Source organism: Rhincodon typus, chromosome 3, assembly GCF_021869965.1.
Source record: "Rhincodon typus isolate 14 chromosome 3, sRhiTyp1.1, whole genome shotgun sequence".
Lineage (NCBI taxonomy): Eukaryota > Metazoa > Chordata > Chondrichthyes > Orectolobiformes > Rhincodontidae > Rhincodon > Rhincodon typus.
In genome coordinates this window covers 28,798,756-28,808,395 of record NC_063334.1, presented here as the reverse complement: position 1 = coordinate 28,808,395, position 9,640 = coordinate 28,798,756, and the positions used below count along the sequence as shown (strand labels likewise).

Below are 9,640 nucleotides of genomic sequence, written 5' to 3'. Positions count from 1 at the left end.
GAAGGCTGACGTTTCGGGCCTAGACCCTTCTTCAGAAATCTAGGCCCAAAACGTCAGCCTTCCTGCTCCTCTGATGCTGCTTGGCCTGCTGTGTTCATCCAGCTCGACACCTTGTTATCTCAATTGTACAGGAGCTTGGTTAGAATGCAACTGAAGTAGTGGGTGCCATTTTATCCCCTTACCTCAGGAAAGAAGTTAGTGCTACAGAGAAAGTTCACAAGATTGTTCCTAGGATAGGGGGAGTGTCCTATGAAGAGAGATTGGGCAAGCTGTGTCTGTCTTCTCTAGAGTTTTGAAAATGAAAGGTGATCTCATTGAAACTGAAAAAAATACTTAAAGAGATAGATAGTGTTTTCTGATTAGGAAGTGTAATTTAGAACAGGGGGAGTTACCACTTCTGAGGTGAGACTTCTTTTTGGTTCAGAGGGTTGTGAACTCTTGGAACTCTCTCCCAGAGGGCTGTGGAAGCTCTGTCTTTGAGTATGTTTGTGGTAGAGATTGATAGCTTTCTGGTTAGTAATGGAGTATAGAGATTAATCTGGTGAACCTCCATTGCACTCGCTCTATGGCAAGAATATGATTCCTTAGATAAGGAGGTCAAACTGTACGCAATATCAAAAGTGGGATCTCAGTAATCTCTACACAACTTCAGCAAAATACCTTTACATTTGTACTCAAATTCCTTTGAAATTAATGCCTTTCTAACTGTTTGTTGCATCTGGATGCTTGCTTTTAGTGACTCACAGATGAGGACATCTATATCCCTCTGGACACCTGCACTTCCCAACCTCTCACTACTTAACAAATATTTGCCTTTCTGTCTTTTCTAGTAAAGTGAGAAATTTCATACTTATTTACAACATTTCTCATCCACTCACGTAGCCTGTCCCAGTCCTCTTGAAGACTCCTTGCACCCTTTTCCCAACTTGGGATCTCAATCAGTTTGGTGTCATCGGCAAATTTGGAAATATTATATTTGGTCCCCAAATCCAAATAATTTATAGAGTTCATGACCAGATATGGACCTGGTACTGACACTTGTGGTACCCACTAGTAAAAGTCTGCCGTGCTGAGAATGATCCATTTATTCCTGCTGTCTGCTTTCTGTTAATTCTTAATCCATATAAATGTATGTACCCCAATCCCATTTGCTCGAAATTTTATTTACTAATCTCTTGTTTGCAAACTTATTGAAGCCTTTTAAAAATCTGAATACACCATGTCCATTGGTTCTCCTTTGTCTATGCTACAAGTAGCATCTTCAAGTAAAGAAGCCACTTCCTTTGATCTAATGAAGTAGATCATAGAACAGCATCATAGAATCCCTACAGTGTGGAAGCAGACCATTCGGCCTATCGAGTCCACACCAACCCTCTGAAGAGCACCCTACCAAGACCCACGCACCTACACCTCTTTTAACTTATTTCATTAACCATTGTTGATTTTCCTCTGGAAGTTTGTGCCTTCAAGAATGTCATATTTCTTTAAATACCAGACATTGCCTGTACACTATCAAACGTTTTGGTTTATTTTCCTAATCTACCCGAGCGAACTTGTTCCTTGTACCCTCATAAGTTTCTTTGTTCAGATTTAAGACCTAATTTCAAAATGAATTATGTCACACTCAAATTTCATGTAAAATTTTGTCATAGTATGGTTACTATTTCCCAAAAGCTCTAATACAGAATGATTATTAATGAGGCCTTTCTCATTACACAATACCAAATCTAAAATAGTCAGATGCCTACTTGGCTCTTCAACATACTTTTCCAGAAACCTATCTTATATACATTCCAGGGTTCATCCTCCGTACCATTAGTGCTAATGTGGTTCACCTAGTCTATATGCAAATTGAATTTGTCCATTATTGCTGTAATACCCATGTTACATGCATCTCTAATTTCCTGATTTATAAAATGGTCCAATATTAGTACTACAGTTTGATGTCATATAAAGAATTCTCACCAATGTTGCTTCCCGTTGCTGTTTATTAGCTCCACCCAAACTGATTCTACATCCTGATCCTTTGATCCTCTCTTACTAATGTACTGATATCACCCTTTATTAGGTGTCCAACCCTGTCTCTATTTTCCTTTTGTCTATCCCTCCTAAATGTAGGATATTGTTTAATATTTGGTTCCAAAACTTGATCACCCTGTAGCTATGTCTCTATTTAATGGCAATTAAATCATCCGTGATTTACTATTTACCTCCACGTGTGCATTCAAGTCATTTAAAAAACTTCTTTGTGAGTACTATATGGTTTCTGATAGAATGCTTTACTTTCAGCCTTATTAACATTATTCTCAATTTTGATCCCATTTAATACTAGCTTGCTTTGGCTGTCTTCTATTCCTACATGCTACGATTCTAATTCCTTTTACTCGCCTTGCTTCCCTCAAATCTGAGCTCACTCTTAAGTTCCTATTCTCCTGCCAATCTGATCTAAACTCTGCTTCACAGCATTAGCACATCTCCCTGTTGGGGATATTAGTCCCTGTCCTGCCAAGATGCTGCAGTCCATCTTATAAAGGTCCCACCTTCCCCAGAACCAGGGCCTCAGTCCTAATGCCTCAGAGATCTGATGTCCACCCTCCTACACCAGTTTTCTAGCCACATGTTCAATCTCTGAATTTTCCTCATTGGAATTTTCTCCTTCCATAGTGCTCTAGCAAATATTTATCCCTCAATTAAAACCACAAAACATACATTGTCATATTACTATTTGTAGGCGTTTGCTGTGCACAGGTTGGTTATTAGATTTCCAACTTACAACAAATACACTGCTTACAAATACTCTCTTGACTGTGAAGTGTTTTCAACGTGGTGAAGTTGTGAAAGGTGCTATGGAAATGCCAGTCATTCATTGCTTCCCATATCTCTCATCAAACAGTTCTTCTTCTGACCTTCCTCACTCGTTAGGGGAAGGTAAGAACATCATGAGTTAACTTTGAATCTGCTCCACTATTTAGGTTTCATGGCTGATCTCTTATCTCAATGCCACCTTCCTTTCCCATCCCAAAATTCCCTGATTCTTCTACTGTTCAAACACATGTTGATCTGAGCTTTGAATATACTCAATACCCATACATAAACATGTCTCTGGGACACAGTGCTGAAGATCCACAACAAGGAAAATTTCCTCCTCGCAGTCCGAAATGAAGCTGCACATGCAGTAAGGCCTCATTTTTCATCCAGCCCAGTCCTGCTGCCCTAGCTCCTAAAACTCTCAATAACGGATATTCTTATCCCTAGCTGTCAGGGTCATGGCACACTCTCCCCTCCTGCCAAACAGAGACCAAACATCTTCCCAGAAGTTGAAGATGAGGCTGGAACCCTCAACTGAGCCTAATTAGACTTTCTTAAGCTCAAATGCTTAAGAGTATGTTGCTTATCAATATTGACCATCAATTGATGACAAATATTGCCAATTGCTTCATTGCAACAATTAAAGATATATGACCCCTTTAAGGCTTCCGAGTGCAGTAGTCTTATAGCCCTTGACAGTGTCTCTATTGTTGCCATGTAATGTGAATACCTCATGCTTGAATAAACACACAGAGTCTTTTGTTTTTCTCCCATTCTGTTCTGCGGCAAGCATCCTGCTTTCCAAATGCTGATTTTTTTGCTTTATTCTAGATGTTGTGGTGAGGTGTTTTTTCTATAGCAGCCTTCTACCCGCTAAAACAGCTTTTTGCAGCATCCCCACTTGCTATTTCAAAAGCAATTTTTTTTATTTAAACTGGACACACCTGGATGCTGTTCTTATTAATTTGCAATGAATAGATAGTAAGGAATATTTTAAATTGAATGTACTTCCATACAATTCCTTATTTGTTTATTCATTGCGTGTGTTTTTTTAAGCTTGTGCCTATTTCTGTCACAACAAGCTTCTCCGGTTTCAAGTTGATGGGAGTGGTGTGGATGTTGTGTTTTGTTGAGCAACAGATGCCAGGGAGAAAATGTGAAACACAACAGTGACACACACAGCTCCGGAATGTTCTATGCTCCACATTACCCCACGCAGTATGATGAAATACCATTGTGAACAAATGTACTCCTGACAGTACTAGGATTTTGGTGCAGTGGTAGAGAAGGAACAGCAATATAGTTTCCAGGCTGGATGCAGAAATGTAGCTAGTTTGGAAAATTACAGATGATGATGTTCCCATATCTCTGCTATCATTGTCCTTGGTAAAGGACACAACTCAGAAGGTGCTGTTGAAGGAGCCTTGATGATTTACTGCAGTGCATCTTATAGATGTTACACTGATGCTACTGTGCTCCAGTGGTGGAGGTTGGGGTGTCAATCAAACAGGCTGCTTTGTCTTGTAAGGCATGGAACCTTGTTGTTTGTGTTGAAGCTGCACTCAGGCAGGCAAGTATAGAATGCTGCATCACAGTCTTGACTTCAGGATGTGAGTTACTCATTACATAATTCCTAGCCTTTTACCTTCTCTTTTAGCCGTGATACCTACCTGTTCAGTTAAGAGTATGGTCAACTAAACCATGAGTACTCTGCTAATCATAGAATCCCTACAGCATGGAAACAGGCCATTTGGCCCAACAAATCCACACCGCCCCTCCCAAGAGCTTCCCACCCAGACTCATCCCCATCCCCCTACCCCTATCCTTAGAAAAGGGAGACATGGTGGCTCAATGGTTAGCACTGCTGCCTCACACCACCAGGGTCCTGGGTTCGATTCCACCCTCAGGCGACTGTCTATGTGGAGTTTGCACATTCTCCCTGTGTCGGCGTGGGTTTCTGTCAGGTGCTCCGCTTTCCTCCCATAGTCCAAAAATGTGCAGGTTAAGTGGATCGGCCTTGCTAAATTGTCTGTAGTGTTCAAAGTGTGTAAATTAGGTGGATTAGACATGGGAAATGCTGGGTTATAGGGAAAGGATAGGGGTAGGGGGATGGGGATGAGTCTGGGTGGGAAGCTCTTGGGAGGGGTGGTGTGGATTTGTTGGGCTAAATGGCCTGTTTCCATGCTGTAGGGATTCTATGATTAGCAGAGTACTCATGGTTTAGTTGACCATACTCTTAACTGAACAGGTAGGTATCACGGCTAAAAGAGAAGGTAAAAGGCTAGGAATTATGTAATGAGTAACTCACATCCTGAAGTCAAGACTGTGATGCAGCATTCTATACTTGCCTGCCTGAGTGCAGCTTCAACACAAACAACAAGGTTCCATGCCTTACAAGATAAAGCAGCCTGTTTGATTGACACCCCAACCTCCACCACTGGAGCACAGTAGCATCAGTGTAACATCTACAAGATGCACTGCAGTAAGTCATCAAGGCTCCTTCAACAGCACCTTCTGAGTTGTGTCCTTTACCAAGGACAATGACAGCAGAGATATGGGAACATCATCATCTGTAATTTTCCAAACTGGCTACATTTCTGCATCCAGCCTGGAAACTATATTGCTGTTCCTTCTCTACCACTGCACCAAAATCCTGGGCCTTCCTTCCAAACAGCATAGAGACCAGTAAGATGCACTACAGGAGTTCAAGAAGGTAGCTTAGCACTGTATTCTTAAGGGAATTAAAGAGGGACACTAAGCACTGGCCTTGCCAGTGACACCCACAATCCATGAATTGATTAAAAAATGCTCTGAAAAATTATGCAAAATAATTCAAATTAGACCAATTTGCATATAAAACATACCCACCAGTTGGTTCACGTTCAGTGTACTATTTATGAAATGTTGAAAACAACAAATGCTGGAGATCACAGCGAGTCAGACAGCATCCATGGAGAGAGAGCAAGCTAATGTTTCAAGTCTACGCTAGTCATCTTGACTCGAAACACTAGCTTGCTCTCTCTCCATGGATGCTGTCTGACTTGTGATCTCCAGCATTTGTTATTTTCAGTACAGACTCCAGCTCTGCAGTACTTTGCCCCTATTTTTGAAGCGTTACAATTTAGGAAATGTAGAATTCATTTTACACACAGGAAGATCCCAAACAGCAATGTGATAATAACTGATTGATCTTTTGTTACATTGGCTGAGAAACCAGGGAGATCTGCCTGACTCTCCTTTGAAATAGTAACAATGGGATATTTTACACCTTTCTGACAGATCAGGCAATAAATTGGATTAACATCTCATTCAAAAGACAGAACCTTGAACAGTGTGGCATTCCCTCAGTACTGCATTGGGACCTAGGTTCTGTGTTTAAGTCTCCAAAATGCGTCTTGAACCCAGATCTTTCTGACTTGGAGAACAAGAACACTAAAGCATTGAGAGACAGCTGACCATCAGAATGCACTGTACCAAATGCCTAAACCCACTCTTCACTGTTTTTCTTTCAGGAGGAGAAAGTCTACCTATTTCTCCCTCTCATAAACAATATCACTACCTGCAAAGCCTGTCAAATATCTGCATTAACCAAACTCCTGGGAAAGGTGACACTACAATGGCATTTAACTACACCAGAACTTCATTGTATGTTTGAAATCCTGATGTATTTTGATACAATTTTGTAAAGCAAAGCTGTATCTATTCATATACGAAGTTGTTTTTTTTTTAAGAAAATGCTGTATGATGATGTTAGGGTGCCTCTTAATTTTGCATTTTAATACATTCACCAGCATTAGTTGGGCTACACATCACGTGGATAAACCTTTAGGAAGTAAAGTTGTAAAATTTTAGTTCATGATTTGCAATTTTTTTAAGGAGGCAGATTTTAATCCATCTGACTTTACAAATATCACGCATGTATTGTCAATAAAGTTTCCACATCTCAAGCTGATTGAATGATATGCGATCCAAGATCATTTAAAACACACCAGGAAAATACTTCAGTCTGCATCAATTTGACTTGATACTAATGAACTCCAATCCACAGTGATAACTTTGCAAGTAGCCAATTTTGATTTTAACAAAATGTGTATATATTGATTAAGTGTGTGAAAGAAATCCTGCAAGACTATCTTCTTCCATCCACCACATGATTATACAAATAAAATCACGAAAAGGGAAATGCTGTGGCTATGATTTTTTAAATTGTTCATCTGGTAATACAACTTTACGTAGCAACTGGTATTTATAAAACACCTTTAGTACACAGAAATGATGTCTCAAGGCTCTTCACTGTATGTTTTCATATTAAAATTTGTCACTGGGCCTCAGAAAGAGGTATTAAGACCAAAAGTTTGGTCATATAGATACAGCTTACGGAACACCTAAGAAGGAGAGACAAGTGGAGAGGTTTAGGGAGGAAATCCCAGATCATGGGGTCTGGGCGACTGAAGAAATCCAAAACAATGATAGGGAGATTAAAATCAGGAATGTTCAAGGGACGAGATTTGGAGGAGCAAATATCTTGGAGGGCTCTGGCTTAGGAGAAAATTTCAGAGATAGAGAATGGCGAGACCATGGAAAAATTTGAAATCAATGTTGAAAATTTTTAATTTGTGGAGCTGCTGGTTTGGTGTTGGCCAGAAAACGCAGGGGTGATGAGAAAAAGGGACACGTTGTGACTTAGAACAGAAGTGAAAAGAATTTTGAGAGTATTCAAAGCTGTATGGATGTGAAGAAGGAAGGCAGCCAGGAAAGCATTAACCTAATTGAATCTGGAATTAACAAAACATGAGTAATCGTTTCAGCAGTGGGTAAGCTGGAACTGGGGTGGAGATATGCAATCGTTCATGATAAACTGACAATGCAGTCAAAACACACTGTAAAGCACACTGTGAACAAATGTGGAAAATCTGATATGGATACTCCATGGTCAGCAATAGTTTTCTCACCAAAGTGATCAGCTCACAGTGCTTTTCTGTAATGATAGTTTGCTAACTTCCAAGAGTTCCTTTGGTGACCTCAGCAAAGCTGTTATTCCCAAGGTGCATGTGGTTCAGAGGATTCAAGATGCAATGCACTAAGGTAGTCTGGTCCAGCTGACAGCAGGCAGGAAAAGGTGGAGGGGTTGCCAAAGGTGTAATACAGACTAACAAGTGATGGCCCTCCCTTCCTCCCACATACACCTTGTCACAGCCAAGGCTGCTCCTGTGGCCTCCAGCCCTCGAAAGTGTAAGAGATAACTATTTAAAGTTAAAATGTTAATGAATACTACAGAAACAGCTCACTCTCGCAGGACAGGGTTGAATCTAAGCGCACAGAGCACAGTCAGTTTGGAAAGAGATGGGTTGGATGGGGTGAAGGAGGGCAGAGAAATTGACGCAAGCAAAGTCACGTTGACAGTTCTTACTGAACAGATCGACTGCAGGTAAAAGGCTAGAGGGAGAGGTCCAGGTGGAGGCAGTGTGTTGGAGCTGGGTGAAGGGGTCTGTGGGGCGGGGTGAGGACTCTTGTCCAAAGAAATGGGCACGAAGGCGAAGACAGCGGAAGAAGAGCTTGATGTCATGATGTGCCTGAAATTCGTTAAGGCGGGGACACAGAGGAATAAAGCTGAGACCTTTGCTGAGTACAGAACGTTCAGTATCAGAAAGCGGAAGGTTGGGAATGATGGTGAATACCCAACATGATGTGGGGTTGGGGGAGGTGATGGAGTCAGATAGAAGGGGAGGGGAGGAAGGTACTCAGAGGGCCATGAGTATCTCTGAATTGCTGCATCTTGTGTGACTTGATGCCTGAAAGGAAAAGATATCATCGGTGATAGTGGGAACTGCTGATGCTGGAGAATCTGAGATAACAAACGTCAGCTTTGAGCTCCTCTGATGCTGCCTGGCCTGCTGTGTTCATCCAGCTCTACACCTTGTTATCTCAGATATCATCGGTGCTGCTTCTCTCTCTCATCTGGAATTGGAAAAGTTCATCAGTTTCACTTCCAGTTTCCACCCTACCCTCAATTTCACCTGGTCTACCTCTGATCTCTCCCTTCCTTTCCTCATTTCTGGGGAAGGAGGGTACTCATCCTTCCCAACCTTCTGCTCTCCAAAACTGAACGTTCTGTACTCAGCAAAGGTCACGGCTTTATCCCTCTGTGTCCCCACCTTAACGAATTTCATGCACAACATAACGTCGAGCTCTTCTTCCGCCATCTTTGCCTCCAGGCCCATTTCTTTGGACAAGGTCTTTCACCTGCACTTCCCTTCAGAATCTAATCTAATGCATTCGCTGGTCACAATGTGGTCTCCTCTACACTGGGGAAACAAAGCTTAGACTGGGTGACCACTTCACAGAACATCTACGTTCTGCCCACTTTACCACTTTAACACACCGCCCAGCCAACATCTCTGTCTCAGGCCTGCTGAAGTGTTCCAGCAAAGCTCAGTGCAAGCTGGAAGAACAACACCTTCAGCCCTCCCGACTCAGTACTGAGTTCAATAATTTTAAGGCCCTGAACCCGCCCATGTCCTACTCCCCTACCCCACACAACAGGCCTTGTGATTTCTAAAGAAGGCTCCAGACCTGAAACGTCAGCTTTCCTGCTCCTCTGATGCTGCTTGGCCTGCTGTGTTCATCCAGGTCTACACCTTGTTATCTCAGATTCTCCAGCATCGGCAGTTCCTACTATCTCTGAGGCCTTGTTATCACATAGCCTGCCATTACACTTTGCCTATTGTTAGCCACTAACAAGTCCCCATGAACAGCTATTTACCCTCCTCGCCAGATCATTATCAATTCTTTTGTCTGTACAACAGTTCTTCTCTCTCTTTGGCTCTATCCC

The 9,640-nt window shown here is 41.8% G+C and overlaps 1 long non-coding RNA gene across 1 annotated transcript in view; it reads right to left on the bottom strand.

Annotated features, from left to right (window-relative positions):
- The window catches only part of LOC125482310, a 37,601-nt gene that overhangs the window by 7,313 nt on the left and 20,648 nt on the right, over positions 1-9,640 (bottom strand). The window lies entirely within an intron of this gene.